Source organism: Atheta coriaria, unplaced genomic scaffold (genome assembly GCF_025399875.1).
Source record: "Atheta coriaria isolate IRGN ID8LTWV9N9 unplaced genomic scaffold, Caltech_Dcor_3.1 hic_scaffold_9_pilon, whole genome shotgun sequence".
NCBI classification, from domain to species: domain Eukaryota; kingdom Metazoa; phylum Arthropoda; class Insecta; order Coleoptera; family Staphylinidae; genus Dalotia; species Dalotia coriaria.
The window spans coordinates 11,657,470-11,675,458 of record NW_027045451.1 but is presented as its reverse complement, the minus strand read 5'-3'; the positions used below and the strand labels follow the sequence as shown (position 1 = coordinate 11,675,458).

General features: G+C 35.7%; 1 protein-coding gene across 4 annotated transcripts in view; it reads left to right on the top strand.

Annotated features, from left to right (window-relative positions):
• LOC135799706 (KH domain-containing, RNA-binding, signal transduction-associated protein 2-like) overlaps nt 1-17,989 on the top strand; it is a 104,556-nt gene that overhangs the window by 15,567 nt on the left and 71,000 nt on the right. The window contains exon 1 of one of the 4 annotated variants that reach the window (XM_065312900.1): nt 2,933-3,210. The exons of 2 other annotated variants lie outside the window; for them this stretch is intronic. The gene's annotated coding sequence lies outside the window, so the exon portion shown is untranslated. Of the gene's footprint in view, nt 1-2,932; nt 3,211-12,667; nt 12,766-17,989 lie in introns of those variants that run through there. One more of the 4 variants, XM_065312903.1, reaches the window with a different exon arrangement.

The window sequence follows — 17,989 nt, the reverse complement described above, 5'->3', positions numbered from 1 at the left end:
TTAAAACTGATGGAGAGGTTTTTCATTATCTTACTTAAACAAGTTTTTATTTAATACCTATATTAATTTACCTTGTAGACGTTAATTAGTGAATTGTGTTCTTGCACCGCTTCTTAATTATCTATTATCTCGGAAACGAATAGAGATAAACAAAAGCAGAAAACGGAATTACGTTCAGAATAAAATTCTTTATATATACAATTTTAAAATAGTGATTTTTCCGGAAGTGAAAAATCAGTTTTCCAATGCGATTTTCTCGGAAAGTATAAAAGCTATAGAAAAACTTTTTGCATTTTTCTCATGACATAATAACAAACTATAAAATGGCAGATTTAGTTTTTCTATTTTCTAAAGTTGACCAAAACCTCCTCGAAAACAGTCTTGACTCTTTTTGGCCTCAAAAATTATTTTTTATGCTAGGGAAAATTGGAAAACGCCAATGGACACAGTTTTCCAAGGGGATGAAAGATATCGAGTCAGTTTTTTGATAACAGTAATATTTCGGAAAAGTCTGGTAAAAATCAAAACCGGCAAAATTAAACTACCTCTCCGATTTTCCCGAAACTTTCAGCGTAGATGTAGAATAATGCATAGAATCCATTAATCCAGGTTTAGTTTTGCTGACATAATTAGTTTCCGACTTACTGACCATTTTCACTTATTACATAAATGTTGATAATTGAAAATTTTAAAGTGTTACATAATGTAAAATTATGCCTTAAATTCTAACCTCAAAACGGTTTTCTTTTAACTCAAGTAGTTTCCAAGAAAATTGCAATAAACTGAATTATTCATTTTCTCCAACATTTTTTAAGCAAAAATAAAATTTTAAAATTTGACTCTTTCATTGCAAAATATTAAAGAATTACGTATTCTACATACTTTATCTTAGTAACATTTTGTTATCAGGCTAATTAATTGGCCAATATTCTCGATAATAAGTGCGCATATTTTTAAATGTACAACAAAACTTGGCACTAGTTTGGACCAATTTTGGTATTTGGATCACAGAATGCGCTAGGAGGTTAAAATGTTTTTATGGATCTTCGCACAATTTTAGTAAACTGGGAAGAGGTTAATAAATAGTTCAGAGAATTTTTGACTAATTAACGACAAAAAAATTAACAAAATTATCGAAATTAATAGCAAAGTAGTATTTCAGGATTATTTCTGCCTAAAAAAGAGTTTTTACTAGAAAATAATAAAAATTATGTTAAAATTTAATATAATTTTGAGATCACACAAATTTTTATGATTTTAGTGTCTTATTAAGAAAAAAAAAAATACAAAAATTTAGAATTTTCAACTCGTTCCTTTTTATTGCTTTCAATTTAGATGATAATTAATAGGAACACTTGAAAACCGCAAAATTGCAATAAAACTATAGCTAAACTACCATAGTTACATTAATAAATGTTAACACTGTTGATAAAGGTACTCAAACGCCACACGCCACAAAACATGCACACTTTATTGAATTGTAAAACAAACAGTAAAGTATTAATTTTCCTAAAACTTTGCTTCTTCCAACTTAAATATTTCACATTCACTTAAGACTATACTCCACTACTGCCAAGTTCATGTTTCTTTTTCATTTGTTCCTGCCCTTCGATGCGGGTTCACTCCACTACCTGTAGCGACAGATAAAAAGACCAACCGATGCTTGTGAGGGCGCAAACTTCGCTCAAACTTAATGAGAAACTTCGACCAGGAACGCCGCGCGCTTTTTGCGATAGGCTTTTCTCCACTCGCGCCCCAAATGGAAATAGTGGCGAGCAGGCGAATGAATATTCAGTAGGTTTTTAATGTTATGCACATCCAAGAATAGTTCCAGCTCACGCAGCTCGACGTTTGCGAAGCTTCTTTTCCGATAAACGCTCCGGCGTGTTTTGTTCGCGCCGACGTTAAACAAAGCGGTCGGGAAAAACGTCGTGACGTTTTCGTCTAAGTATGATATATTAATCTGGTGCGCGTTTCCTCGCTGTCGTTTTTGTGCAAATTTAATATAATAGTTTGTAGAGATTCACTCGTACAATACACTGCGGTTGGTAAGGTATTAATCTTTCTGGCACTGCTAAAGCATGTGAATTAATTAGTTTTCTAACAATTGATTACAAAAAAATTAATTTTCAGCTCAACCACAGAAGGGAAATTTATCATCTCACGACTGTGTCAAGTTAGGATACATGAATTGTTTTTTTTTTTTAGATAAATATTTCAATTTATGAGGTTTATGAGCGTGTGAGATTGAAATATCGCACAACAAACATTTAAAATCACGGATATCGCCATATCGATGGTGTAATATTCTCCGATGGTGAACGAGCACGTTCAAATTGAAATTCCATGTTGATTGGCGTAAATTTTTAATTTATACCCTTGCGTGCGAGCGATCAAAACCCGGTAATCCAGCTCGCACGATTCGTTTATCGATTCGGGCAAATCAATCCAAAACTAATTTCGCCAAACAAATAAATAACGAAACGACGTGTCAGGAAGCAACAGTGACTGACCGAACACATGTCCATGGATTCGGTAATAATCGTTAATTGTTTCAAAAACACTCAAAAAATAAAAATTAAATTTTTTGCAAAAAAAATTTTTTTTTTTGGGAATAATTCTAATATTTGATTTCATTTTATATAGAAAAATGAAATACATTCCATTAGGTTAATGAGCAAACGCCTCTAATTGCCGGATGAACATTTACCTTTTGATATTCGGTCCGCTTGCCCACAAACCCAGTTCTTTGTCGCCTCACCTTCGGCGCGTCTTCTTCCCCCTCGAACCTGTTCCACATCCTGGCGGCTTGCGCGGCGCCGGCGAGTTTCTCGAATTAGAGCAGGCGCATTGCCACAGATTACTCGGCGTGCGCGCGATGCGCGCTGCTGTGTGGGTGCGAGCGCGGCGAGAGCGTCGCGGCGCTGCTCGAAATCCCAGGCAGGCAGTCCTGGACCAACACGGTCGGCGGTTGGCATCATCGGTGAATCTCACTCGCAGGAAGCACGCCGCCGGAGCGCACCTGTCGGTTCTCGTACATCGCAACTCGCATTCGTTTCGCAATCTTGACCGGCTTCCAATCTTGATTAATACGTTACGCGCGCGTGGACGGAAGTTGCTCGCGTTGTGTTTTATACTCGCAATTCGCGTGGACACGTGTGTGGTGCGAGTAAATCTTTCAAAACGAAAAGGTACTTCATACAGAGCAAGGTAAAATATTTTTTTTATTAAAAAAAATTAATTTCCGGTCGGAAAAAAACGTTTTTTCAAAGAAAACAAAATTTTATCATATTGATAAATAACAGATAAACAAACAAACAAACAGAAAATGAAATATAACTAATTAAAAGTTAAATGTACTTAATACAATTCCCTCCAACTTATTTACTCCTAGTTGTTTCAAGTTTTCAAGTGTGATTTTCCATTCTAGTAATAAATTCAAATAAATTAAGGGAACTAATTTAAATTTCGGAAGTAGTTGCCGGCTGGAAAATATTCGACTCGCCGATGTCTAATTGAGATAATGACGTTATCTGGGCAGCGATATTTTCTCTGGGGGCGGCCGTCGTCAAACCCCCTACACGCGCCGCCCCCGCCTCCTGCTAACGGCGTTGATGGTGAATCGGGGGCTGCAAACTTGATTACGCTGACGCTCACTGCATAAGCAAAAGGCCACAGATTTTCCATATTGTGTTCGTTTTCTCTGTTTGGTGGAGGCGCCGGGTTGCTGATGCATTGAAAGTTTTAATTGAATTTGCGCGAGAGAACTCCATGCGAGCAATAGGTACATGTGCTCAAAGTTTAAAAATTGATCAATTTTAATTACTGATTATGGCATATTTACAAAACCAGCGAGTTTTTTACGTTTTTTGTTTTTTTGATTGATCATCTTTCAGGTTTTAATTGAGTTTACCGTTACCATCGCGGAAATCTTATGTTTTCGGAGAGGAAAAAAAATGCAAATCAAAGGATAAATGCAAATGTGAAATTAAGACGCCGGCGGAATTTTAATATTTTCTTTGGCTGCGACACAACCGAAGCATTGTCAGCAAAATTCCGACATCGTCTGATGAATGTTCCATACGACCCTCCTCCTGCAACTTTTTTTGTGAGTTCGCCTCCTTGTGTTTTTTTTTTTTATTTTCGGCGGAAATTTTTGTAATATAATTCGTGTTCGGAATACATTATGCGCGCTTTCGGCGTCATTTTCTTCCGTTCTGCTTGAATCTTACGCTTCAAGGTGATAAGCTAATGTGAATATTACAAAAAAAAAACTCAAATTTAAATATAAATTAATTGCGTGTATGAAATGTTTCTTTTTTCTTTCATTTTTTTTGTGTTATCATTCATGACAGATGAAAAACCACGTCGGTAATATTTCCGGAAATAAATATTAAACTAGAGCTTAATCTCGTAAACATGCCCGTAAAGGGCGTTTGTGTGTTCATTATGTTATTGTGTCGCGCGTGGAAAAAAAGATATTGCTGGAATCTCTTGCTGCTGCTGGTAGCAGATACACTAATGCGAAGTTAAAGTTATTCGATATAACTGCGTTGTGCGTTGTGCCGGTGGGTTTCGCTAAATGTGAATTTAAAATTTACATTTCACATTCAAAATCCGGCGCGCGCTTGTACTGACTTTTTTTTCTCGTTCGTGTTGCGTATGTGTGTCTCCAATTGAAATTCTATTTATGTATTCCGCTGTAGCGGCGGCTCCGGTGGCACGCAAACGCGCTGCTGGCGGCTGGGGGATGTTAGATAGATCGGTTTTTAAATCCGCTTTGTACCGACTTACTGATATTGTGCTCCTGTGCGTGTTTCAGCCTGTCGCCGATAAATTGCTATATAATTGACACAAGTTTTTAAATATTTTTATTAAATTTTATATTTTTGCGTAAATTTCCACGAAAAATTTTGATTTTCTTTTGAAACATTGAATAAAATATTTCAAAATATAAAATATTTATTAGGATTTTCTTACTTTTGAAGAAATTATAGCTTAAATTATTAAAAAATCACATTTTTCTTTGTAATTTTTAAATTTTTACAAAAAAAAACTTAATTTTCTTTTTATGACGTCATTATTGAGTAACCCAAACAAGTACTTTTATATCCATTTGACTTAATCTATAATAAAAATCAATCTAACGATTTTTCCTATTTTTTTTGATTTGAAATTTAAACTTTTCTGGCCTACATTCAAAAATTTTCTTTCATTTTCATTCTGAAACCCATAGAAAAGTAGCATAAATGTAGCAAGTATAAAAGGCGCCCCCGCTTAAAATGGGCCGCACGTTGAAACAAACACTCCGCTGAAAGTTGAAACGAATTTTGAAAATTTTCGCATCGCTTTGAAGTGAACATTTTGCGAGTGCGCCGCTGCTAAAGTGTCGGCGTGTGCACGCTCGATGCTCTCGTGCGGCGCGCACTGAATAAGATCACCCGAGTCGCGAGTGAGGCGAAGAGGTTTTTCCGGCTTCCGTGTCTGACTGGTTGGTCTCCAGCATGCACGAAAGCGCACGGCTTCTTTACCGTATGCCGGTGTAATATTCCACCATTTACGCATGATGCACGCTGCCTTGCACTGTTCTTGCTAAGCATATGAAGGGCATATTCAATTATTAAATCATTTCTTTAGCGCAACTGCAGGTCACAAGATCGGCGTGTTTAATGTGCAACATCAAAGAGTACATAAAGTATGGAATAGAATTTTGTAAAAGACTGATATTTTAAAATTATTTTCATTTATTAAGACGAAAAAGACGCTTTGCATGAAGTTGATGTTTAATGCAGACTTTGATTCTCAAATTAATATTCTGCACATATAATGAATAAAAATTGCAAATATTTGGGAGGTTTTGCATTTTGGAGTTTATGAAGTTAGATTATACAATGTGCTGTCGACGTCTTCTCGTCTTTTGATTAATATTCATGACGTCTAATATTTCAACTTTCTTCCCCTCGTGATGTAACTCTGTTGGTACGGAAAACATTTGTTTCGCGTGGCGCAATGGAACCAATCAAAAGTGGCAACGCCGCAAAAACGCACCCATCTTATATGCAAAGTATGAGGTTAGAAACACTGAGCTAGAAACATAGAAATATTTGTTATTTAACCACGTTTTTTAGACTCAATGTGAAATGTGTGATTAACAATAGAAATGTACTTTAGTCACGGCCTTTGCCGTCCATGATTAAAGTGCGACTTTTTGTGTCTGAAAACCGTGAAAAAAGTGGTTATATAAAAATAAAAATAGCAAAACACAGTTTTTCACACTGCATTGCAGTACTACTTCCGAAATTTAATATTTTCTACTCTTAAAATGTAATATACTATACTTTAATCCAAAAATGTTTCGTAATATTTTCAAATCATAATTATTAATTCCAATTATATAAGTATTAGTACCAGGCTTGTTTGCCATCCACCCGAAAACCTGATGTAACATACTCGGGGGTAAACCACGCGAAAAAATCCTATAGTAGTCAGAGAAAACGACTATAATTCTCGCAGATTATAATCCCAGCGCAATTATTGTTGATGAGATTTTTTCAGCGAGTCGACGCGTAACGAGTTTAATCACAATCGCCATCGCGTCGCGCGATTCGACGCAATAAAGAAAAAAACTTTGATAATAAAGCGAAATTATGAAAGCTGTTAGAGCGCACAGAATTTTCCATTACTTCAATATTAAAAACGGCTCACCGTCTTGTGGCAGCCTGTTAAATAAATTAAACGCTACATTCATATTAAAATGGCAATTTTTTCCACCGATGTCTTTGTTGTCTACCTGCGTGACAAGTAAACTTCAAAGCTCTTTTGATGTAATTAATGATTTTAAATAAAGCTGCACTATTATTAATTATAGTATAGACGTGAATAAAGTATAGTATTCTAATCATGTAAAACACGTATTATTAATACTTTCTCTTACTTCCACTTTTAAAACGCCATTTTTTCCACGCTTTTAAAACACAAAAAGTTGCAATTTAATCACGGACGGCAAAGGCCGTGACTAAAGTACTTTAGTCACAGGGTAGAACTTGCGCCTGCGTCATTGCTATTTATTACTTTTATGTGTTTCCTGTAAGCTTTGCGTACTTGTGATGCAGGCGGAAAAGTTTTCAAGTCGACGTCCGTCGAAAACATATGCATCGCAAGAAAAACAAGCTCGAAATTCCACTTTGGCAAGTTTATACAATATGTACTCGAGTCGACTGTGCGTGAGCTATACTTTCATCATGCGCTCGCATTAAAGTTTAACACCATCGAGAATTGCTCGCGTTTTTATTTCGCGTGTCGCAGTGACGACGAATCTCATCAAAGATCCGTAATCATCGGAATAAAACCGCAGCGTAAACACATTGTGGGCTATAAACAATGCACGCGTTGAGGGCGCCCCGGCGCGCAAAGACAGCAAATCATAAAAAGCAACACACAGCCATTTTCAGCATTCTTTCGCAGCCACAATGGCGGCGGGGCGGCAGAGTGCATTATGCAGGATAAACCGAACAAAACCGTGAACATAAAACGAAGCGCCCAAAAGGGAGCAGCAACAAAAAGCTTCGCCGGGGAAAAAAAAACCCACAAACTAAACGTAGGTACTACCTTCGTACAACAAGTGAACGCCTGGTATGGGAAATGTGAAGATCCTGAAAGGCTTCCTCCAACGTTTTTATACATTACGCATTGACGTTATCCGAGTGAAAGTGCTCGTTTTGCTTTTATCCAGCAACAACAACGCGGAAAAAAAAACATGCGACGATGTTTTCTTTTTGTTTTAATGTTTCTTTTAATCAAGGCCTAATTAGCGTTTGAATTTTTTTTTAACTCGACACATTTTATTAATATTTTTTAATGAGGATAATTAAATTTATCATAATTACTTTGCGCGGAAAAAAATTAATGTGACTTAATTGCTTATTATTTCACCAGAGTAAATCACAAATTCACAGCTTTCTTCATCATTAATTTTTTTTTAACGAATGTAGATCGTAATACTGTCCTTTTTAATTTATATTTTACGAGTTTCTTCATTAAATGCTTCTGATTCCTTGAAGCTTCAGTGATTAGCATTATTAAAATACTTTTAGGTTTATTACGTTGAAATTAAGTGCTTCTATTGTCTCAAAATGAATGTTTCAGGCTTGAAATTGATTTTCGCGTGCTTAGGAAAAACCCGAATACTCACTGTCTCCATTTAAGAATTCTTGAGTTTATGAAATACGTAATTACCGCTTCCACAAAATGCCTACTGAGGAATTTAATAAATAAAGAGAATGTCGCAGAAATCAACGAATAAATGACATTCAACAAATAAGCGAGTTGTGTAAATGTACGACGTCAAAGTTTACGACCTTAGAAATGCTTGCTCGTGACTTGCGACACGGAAAGTTTAGGTGCCAACAAATCATTCGTCGTGGTCGAGTTTTTCTTGTTTCTTTTTTGTGTGTATTGGTGTATTAGTGTGGAAATACGAGAGCGATCAACGGATTTCAGTTCGCGGGGTTTGGGAGGGTTGTATTTGCCATTTTGGTTAACCGCCACCGGTAAGTTTATAACAAGTTAGCGCCGAATAGGAGCGCGAAATGCTTCGGGACATGTGTTTGTGCTACGCGAGCTAAATGCTAATATTGCAAGCAATAACAAATAACGCAAATTGTTTTGTATTCCCACAAGAGTTTCACGTTTGCCAATGCGTGGGAAATCTCAATAGACCGCAAACTTTATACCGTGCCGCAGGATGTATTTACCATTATGTAGATTAATGTTATAAGTGGAAATTAATAATAAATTAATATTTTTAACTTTTATCTTGAAAACGCCACTTTTTCACGGTTTTTGAGACAGGAAAAGTGGCAATTTAATCACGGACGGTCAAAATCGTGATTAAAGTACTTTAGTCACGGGGTGGTGCTTACCCGTTTTAAAATAAAAGGTTCATATACAACAACTAAACGTAGAAATAAAGTGGAAGTATAAAAAATAGAAAAAGTTAAACGTGGCTAAAGTGCTATTTAGCGCACTTGATATATAATATACCATTTCTCACTCATGTTAATTTTACTCATGCGCCATTTTGAATGTGTGGTGTTGACTTGAAATGCACACCGAAGTGGTTCCAGCCGTTTTGCGGTTCATTAATCAAACGCCGCGCACACATTGCACATACATAAGTCAAAATCTCTAAACGCCGCCGCCGTCGACATGCGAAAACGCGCCTTGACGCGCTCTTAATCTGTCCGAGAACTCAAGTGTCGCTGCCTTTGCACACACTCGCATTACTTATTCACAACGCAGATAAACTTAGTTTTAAAACTCTAATCCCCAACAAAATTCTCAAAAAACATCAAATCTTTCCAGTGGAAATTATGACCGGAACGGTAATAACACCTGGAAACTTGCTTCTGCACTCATTGCGTATGTATATTTACGGAAACACCGATAACTTTAACTCTGAAACTTTCAAAGCTCGCTGGAAATCGCTTCTGTAAGGCTGGACGAAAATAAACACATTAATGTTTTATCGTTTATCCAATTTGCGCTTTGATCTTTTGTATTAGATCAGCATCAAAATAATTCCGACTATAAATTTCTCCTTTGTGTGTTTGCTTAGCGTTGTTTGTAAAACAATAAAAAACGTATCTAAAGACAAAAAAAAATTGCAACACACAAACAACACAAGAAAATAATGATAAATAGTATTATTTCTTCCATGGTTGGCATAGCTGTTAAAAATTCTCCCCCGGTGGAGCACGGGAGCAGAAAAAGGGGACAAAACCTCATTCTTGCGGATGGCGGTGTGTGTGTAGGTGTGTGCCGGTGTTCCAGTTAGTGGTTAGCGCCCGCGGTGGCGTCCAAACGAGAAAACATGAAATATAGCTCCTCGGGCACGCCAGCCGTTTTGAAATACCTATCAGGGCGATGCACGCGAGAGCCGGCAGGGACGCGAATCTCCCGCACGGACTTCCGGTCGGCCATAGGTGCTTCTTCATCGCGCGAGAAATATGGCTTGGAAATTTCATCGCAGTATCTTTTATTTTATTATCTATATTTATATGGCGCGGTTAGTGCATGGAGTATTTTGTTGGGTTGTCAGCATATTTATGGTCGAGGTGAGAAAAAAGCTAACAAGAAGGAATTCGGTGAATGTGATGAAGCATGGAGTATTTTGGGGGTTGGGTTTTTGGACCCGCTTAATCGATAATTAATATTCGGGTGTTCTTGTCGTCTTATCCGATTTTGCTAATTGCCATTGTTATATTGTAATCTATTTCAGTTTGGGCATAACTTAAATCATTGTTTTGGCAAAAACCTTGATTTTTTTTTTTGGAAAAACGAGCAAAAAATTCAAAAACAAAATTTAAACGTTAATTTTTATAAAAACTGGCTGCGAAATGATTTATCTTTAAATTCGTATACGGTTTAAACGAGAAATTCCAAAAAATTTGACTTTTTTCCAAAAAAAATTTAAAATTTAGCAAAAAAGACAAAATTTAAATATTTGCTTTTGCAAAGATGCAAAATAAATAAATAATAATTATCTTATTAAATTAGTTAAAAATTAGTTTTTCTGTTTTTTTTTTCTAAATTTTTGCAAAAATATCATTTTTTTGCAAAAAAAGCAACTGAAATTTATTATAAAAATTGAATTACTTTATAATTGGACGATTTTTATAGCTCAAAAATTGCTTTAATATTTTAATAAATATTAATTACAGTTGATATTCAACCCAAGTGCATAAAACTGTCATCGTTGCCATTGCACTATCCGAAAATAAATGTCAAACGTGGTAAAATTACACCTGTCGCTCCACTGCCAGCACGAGCGCGCTGGTAATTAGCAGCAAAATATAATTTAGTTTTGCTCAATATCTGCTATGCTAATATTATTATATTTACGCACTCAGCGGAATAGCCACGTTTTAATTCGGCGAAATTTGCTGCAATCACATTTCGCATTTATTCACGCTGACTCGCTGGGTGGCTAAAAGCTCAAAAGCGCAGCATTTACAAAGAATGAATTAATCAACGTATAAAGGAAATTATACAATTTGTTTAAGCATTATTTTTGGCACTCTGTGTGTGTGGTTTTTTTCTGCATGCGACAAGTGTGCATCAAGGAAAACGTTTGCTTCCTAGTGCCGCTTCCAATGTTGTGATGTTTTATGTTCTGGTACATTTAAGATCGTCGGCGCGCTGCTGGTGACAAATCTTATTCACCTGCGCGCATCGAGAATTAATGAGGTCTATTAATAAAAATCCGTAATAAAGTTTCGCTAGCGTTTAGTTCGAATAAAACGTGTATGTTACGTGTGTGACAATCTTGTTATTGCTGTGGATTATGCCAACAAAATTCTATAGCACGTTACGCTTATTTCTAGCCTTCACGCGTAACTGTTTTATTTATATAACACATTTTGTTAACCTTAAACTTTGGCGCATTTTTATTTGCATTGATCGCTTTCGGTTTTGTTCAAAGTGCAAAAATCGGTGGTTTTTGGCTCAAAAACCGAATCTTAATTTAAGATTAAAAAATAATTTTTTGTAAAATTTTTAGTTTTAACATTTTATAAACAAAATATTACTACATATTTATGTATATTTATTTCTAAATTTTGAAAAATTATTCTTTGACGTTCAAATATCATATTTTTACAAAAAAAAAATCGACATTTTGCAAAAAATGTAAATTTTATTAGTTAAAATTTTACTAAAACACCATGTATTGCTTGTGACGTCAGTGTTGAGTAGGTAAAAAAGAAAACTTGACTCTCATCAACCTTAATTTGCGCAAAAATCAGAATTTACACAAAATTCCATCGAGTGATTCTTGATTGAAATTTTTCTTCCCATTCAATTGGATTCTAATAGAGGAAGTGACGTCACTGTTGAGTTACTTCCTCTGATTTATGTTCTCCACATCCTTATCATTAAATTCTTTTAAAAAATGATAAAATTTTCTCCTTCTTTGAATTTTAACTCAATTTCAAAGAATATTATTCTACAAGTAGAAAATACACCACCAAAATGAATTTTAACCGAATAAGCATAATACAATAATAACACAATCGCCGCGGTAATTTATTCGCGAAAATAACAGAGAGAAAATAATCTGATATCCATTATTAGTAAATCCATTAACGCGTTCGTAGCGCCGCTCGCAATTACACGCCGTAATTCCGCAGATGAATATTATCTCCAGTGATAAATACACAGCATGTTGTTAAAGATTAAAATTGTTGCATTGAAGCACTGGACCAGACAATGGAATCAGATTATTTCGAAATGGTTCATTGTTAACGAAATGTAGGGGGCGGCGCGCCGGCGGTTATTGCATCCACCGCAGCTGCAACTACGTTCTGCAGCCGTGTAACCGAAGCTTGCAGATTAAAATTACACATCAATGCCATTTGTGAAATTAATAATCTTGTATCGATATTTGCGCAAAATACACTAAATTCAGTGTCTAAAACATTCCAAAGCAGAGAAATGTCAGAGACGTTTGCGTTTCACACTTGGGATAAATTTAACCGCAAGTATGTAATGCGCATGTGTAATTTTCACCTCATCATTACTGTCACACTGCTACAATTTTATGCCTTAGTCTCATGTGCATTAGTGAAATTTATTTCGCGACGTGAATATTGCAACAATTCGTGTGTATTTGTATCCTACGACTTATAAATAACAATTACAATTACAAGAAAGAAGACTTTTCACAAATGAGTGGAAATAACAACGCGGAAAACGCGGCAAACAAATGTACGTTGTTTTTCTTGCCGTCGTGTTTTTTTTTCTGTTTCACTTAAGTTGTTTAAACGTTTTGAATTAACCCATTGTCAACGTCTTAGGGACGTCGTCGCTCGTAAATTCTCGCTGCCACACTGTTGTTTTTTTTGTGCAGGCGCTTAAAATGTAAGAGGTTTCTTTTGGGAACGTCGTTTGAATGCGTGGGGTCAATCGTAAAATATGCTACAGGAACAGTTTTATACAAAAGCTTAATTTAAAGCTTTCATTCACTAATCGACTGTAAAATTTAAAAAAATGTATTTGAAAAGTTTTTTTTTTGGTAAATAGCGCCATCTGGTGTTGTATTCTATAACTATAACTATAAATAATACTATATTAAAACTTTGAGCTTTGATTTTTTACTTGTAAAGTGTAATTTTTGCAATAAATAGTAGTCTATACTCTTTTCCAAGATTTAATCTCTCTCCATGTCAAAATTCAAAAAAATTGGTTGAGCAGTTAATGCGTGAAAGAGGAACAAACAAACATTAAATACTACTATAAAATAAAATATATTCAAATATGAAACTAGGCATGAAAAACTTTTGCACTGTGTATGAATTTAATGTTTCTTGTTCCACTTGATTAAACAAAGCTTTTATGCATGCAAATATTATTAAATTACCAAAACAGCGCCGAAACAGAACGCAAAGTTTTCATCATCTCTATCTGACGCGCGCGCACATATCTCAAAATAGCAAACATCCTGAATTCTGCTGACACAACCAGAAATAGTTTTTGTTATCAATGACGCTCGAAAAAGAAAAAGCGGAAATTGCACGCGGCAATTTCGCGAATCGCACACAAATTTCGAAACGGAGAAATTCGGATTTTGTTTATTCCAGATAAACGAATTGCATTTCAGCTCCACTTGTGCGCGGAAAATATGTAAAATTGCCCAGTTAAAACCAACGGCCCGAGGGACAATCGTTTGCATTCGCTATGTCTATGACTCCCGTCGTGACCATATTTTTGTTCGACTGGAACAATACTAGAGGTAATCACGATACAGACTTACTCGTACTCGTAGTTTCGGGCTGTAGCTAGGTATCGTTGTTTGGTATCTTGGCATAGATTAATCACGACATTTCTGCAATTTTCAACATATCCGACGTGGTGTGGTGCTGTGGAGTACATTGTGGGTAATGTGCAAGAGTGGTTTTGTGTCGTGGGTGTCACTGACTCGCACGCACACATTAATTCCGCGGACTAATTAGTCTCTTCGGGGCGGATACACACGACGGGCGGAGGAATTCGTCGGGAATGCGAATAATCCCGCACACTTACTCACTCTCCATGTCAAAAACTCGTACGCGACGATGTGTTGCACAGAGGGGTGAATGGGGGGAACATGTGTAGGATAAATTCACGTGGATGGAAATTAAATACGAACGGAGGAAAGGAGAAACTAGGTGGAGTAGAATATCTTCTTAAGAAGTTTTGGTTTTAGGCAAACACTTTGTTATTTGTTTAGTGGGTTTAAAATTATCTTAATTTTGGTTATGTAGTGTATAAGTGAGGTTATGTTAGATTATAACTGGAATTTGCTAGATTTTAAAGATTTTTTTGTTTGTAAAATTGAAAAAAAGACAATTTAAACCCGATAATATAATACTAGTATAAAAATTGAAAAAAACTTCAAAATTTGTCAAGAAATTTAAAAAAATAAATTTTTTTGCAAAAATATCTTTTTCTTCGTAAAAATAAATCTTTTTTGGAGTAAAACAACAATTTATTGAAAATATTCGACACGTTCACTTTACAAAAACTAAAAATTGAACTTTTTATTTATAATAATCAATTTAAAACAATATTTATTGATAAAAATACAAAATTTTATAATTTTCAACTAACAAATACCAAAACTATAATTTTATTCCACGATTTCAAAATTTCTACTCTACTTTTACACAAAAGACAAGAATATTTATACCCGATGTGCTTTTATTCATACCAGCTTAATCATTCGTATGCGACAAGCAAAAGCAACACCTCTTTCACCACTGCAAATGACACACGCGGAATAAAACAGAGAAAGGACTCGCACCGTCGTCCCAAAATGGAGCACATCTATTGAATAGAATCGCGCTCACACAACGCTAGAACTGATGAGAATGCAAATAAATGCACGGACACCACTCGCGAAGCAATTTGGGCCCCTAATGAAAGCATTTCCAACACATATACATATATGCACACAATTTGCCTGAGGCCTTGAGGTGAATTCAGTTGCGTACATTTAATTCACTATAGTTAGTATACGGGATAACGTGCTGATGTAAGTGAATTAAGTTTCATCGTTTTATTTAGTGCTCACTTTTACTTAAAGGCTTGAATGATGATGAATGTATAAATAAATGATCATTGGAGATACTTACATCATCAGTCTTAGTCGGAGTTTTAGTGGATTGCGTTGATGGACCGAAAATAGAAAACATGTGTTACTGTCTCGTAAAATTCAGACTTGCTTTCATTTTAATTTTTTGAAAAATAAAAAAAAATTGTAAATTAAAGTAAAATATTTTGAAATAATTTTGAGATGTGACTCAGGTGCAAATGCAAGCATACGAATGTTTTCTCATACCGCACGTCCTTCACGTGAGACGTCTAATTAATCATCGTCAAGCTGGGTTTTTCGCGGGGACGTTCAGCTCGTTTGCCAGCGTTGTGCGAAAATTAGTAACAATATATCGGCGAAACTCACCGATCGTGCACACGCCGCCAAAAATCATTCGTCTCGCATTCGTGCATTCGGATTGCCCCGGCGCTATTTCTGGCCGCAACGAAACATGACTTCCTGAAACGCGCGACATTAATGTACTCGCGCGTGCACACACCTATCAGATGTGAAGAGACGCAGCAGGAGGCACCAGACGCAACACATGCGCGCGTAATGGTGTAACCGAATCACTTATTTACTGCCCATTTGAAAAAGCGCCAAGAATCCAATTTATGTTTAATATGATTTAACACCATACGTCGGAATGCATTAGTCGCTTCAGGAATGCATATTTTATCTTTATTTGAATGATGACAATCGTATAAAATCATAATTGCCGTCAACAGGAAATTATCTTTCATTTAAAGCAACATTAAAATAACTATTATATTTTCCTTTTGATTTTTTTTTGCTATTCTGTCGGAAGAAGTATTAGAAACAGACAACTATTTATTATTTAAATATTTGAGCCTTGATTTTATGGTTTTAAAGTAAATTTTTTTTTATAAAAAGTAGTCTATGTCCTTTTCCATGGTTTAATCTATCTCTATGCCAAAACTCATTAAAATCTGTTGAGTAATCAATTCGTGAACAAACAAACAATAAACACCAATATAATCGAAAATATATTCAAACTGTCTGTAACTAAAATAAAAATGAAACTATGCATAAAAAGAACTAAAATCTTTTGCCTTTCATTCAAAATATCATAAAAATAACTTTTGCCTTTTTTCCTTTATTTTTTAGCTATTTCTCTAAAAAAAAATCACATTTCTTGTAGTCTACGATGAATGACATGCTGACAACTATTTATTATTTTTCTTTTCACTGCCAAACGCACTCTGAAAGTCAAAATAAACGTTTCCAAAAAAATGCCTCGATATTTCTCGTGTTGTGTATAATATCACCTCAGGAGCAATTCCGCCTCAAATCTCAACTGGAAATTGCATTTACCATTCTCCTCAAAGCCTCAATGTTTCATGCAACTTAAATAATAGCACTGGCAGCAGTTCCCACAAGCAATCTGCAGCAACTCACTAAAGTATGAGGTTTTCCTACTGCAGTATCTGCAAGTTGAGCTTCTTCAGAGGACAAGAAACGAGCAAATGAGTTAAACATTAATCACGCCATCAGAGTGTGTCTGCAAGAAGGCATTAGCGGCACTAAACCACGAGCTGGGATAGCAGGATGCTAAATTTAATTTGTTTTCCTTTCGCTTGTTAGGAAAGATAAAAATATCTGAAGTAGAGAATGAGTGAAATTATTTGTTTTATGTCGAGTGTATTAGCATAGCGTTGAATTTCTTGTTTGCTCGAATGGAAACTCAATTATCGACGGATTTTGGGCCCAGAGCGACCAGGATTTGTACTCTGCGCCGGCGTTTCAGTCCTGTTGACAGGAAGCACGCGCTTATTCTCGTATTAATGAAGGTGTCACGATTCTACCGCAACGTGTCAATTGATACTTTCGTCTTAGTTTACGAGCATCACTAGGCAAAGCAAACTTAACCTAGTTTATTGCCTAACACACTTTAAACAGACCTAGATAGATGGCGTTAGTCATACTATACAACCAAGTATTCACATTATTATATTTTAATGAAACATTGTATTTATTTCACACTTTTGTGATGCGACGGCGCGTGAAAATTTGTTTTCCATACGCAGTCGAGTTGTTACAAAGAGTTTTCACGCATTTGTTAGCAATTGTACCGAAAATGTGAAATGCGTTTATTTTTTCGTGTTTTGTGTTTCGTAGTGCGTTGTTTGCGACAATGGTAACGCCGTGAGGTCGACAATAACAGAAACGGTGCATTAATAAAACAGAACTTAAATGTTACACGTGCATAAAAATTCTATTACACGCCAACGCGGCGCAGCGAGTTGCTTGTTACGCGAGACTGGGCATAACATTTTACTATTATGTCCAAAGATTTATATTTTGACACATTTTCCACTTTACGACTCTTGCACGTAGAAAATGCCGCGCGTTTTAATTACTCACCTGTAGTTAGTCGCGGCGGCGGCGGCGGCGCCTGCGAAAACCTCCAGCCGCTGTTCCGAGAACGTATATAATTAAAACTTTACCCTGCCGACGTATTTCTATTTATGTTTTGTAATATTCATACATTCAACCTGTTAAAATATTATATGTTATCGCCAAAAATCAATTTATTCGCTTCGTAAACATAATAATTTTCATAATTTCCACGAATTTGCAATGTTTTCCGCGTAGAATTTCGTGGAAAATTGAAATTCTCAGTCTTGTAACTTTTGGTACTTTGTATCCAATGGCAATCGCTAAACTGGACATTTTGCGAAAGATTCAAGAAGAAGCAAAGTTAGCAATATAGTTCCAAACAGCTAGCGCGAAGTGCGGAAACAAAGTTGCTTGGAAGAGCTCAAGAAAATGGAAAACTTTCAAAATTAGTTCAGTGGAAAATCGCCTCAAATAGAACGACTCTTGTGAGTTTCTTTC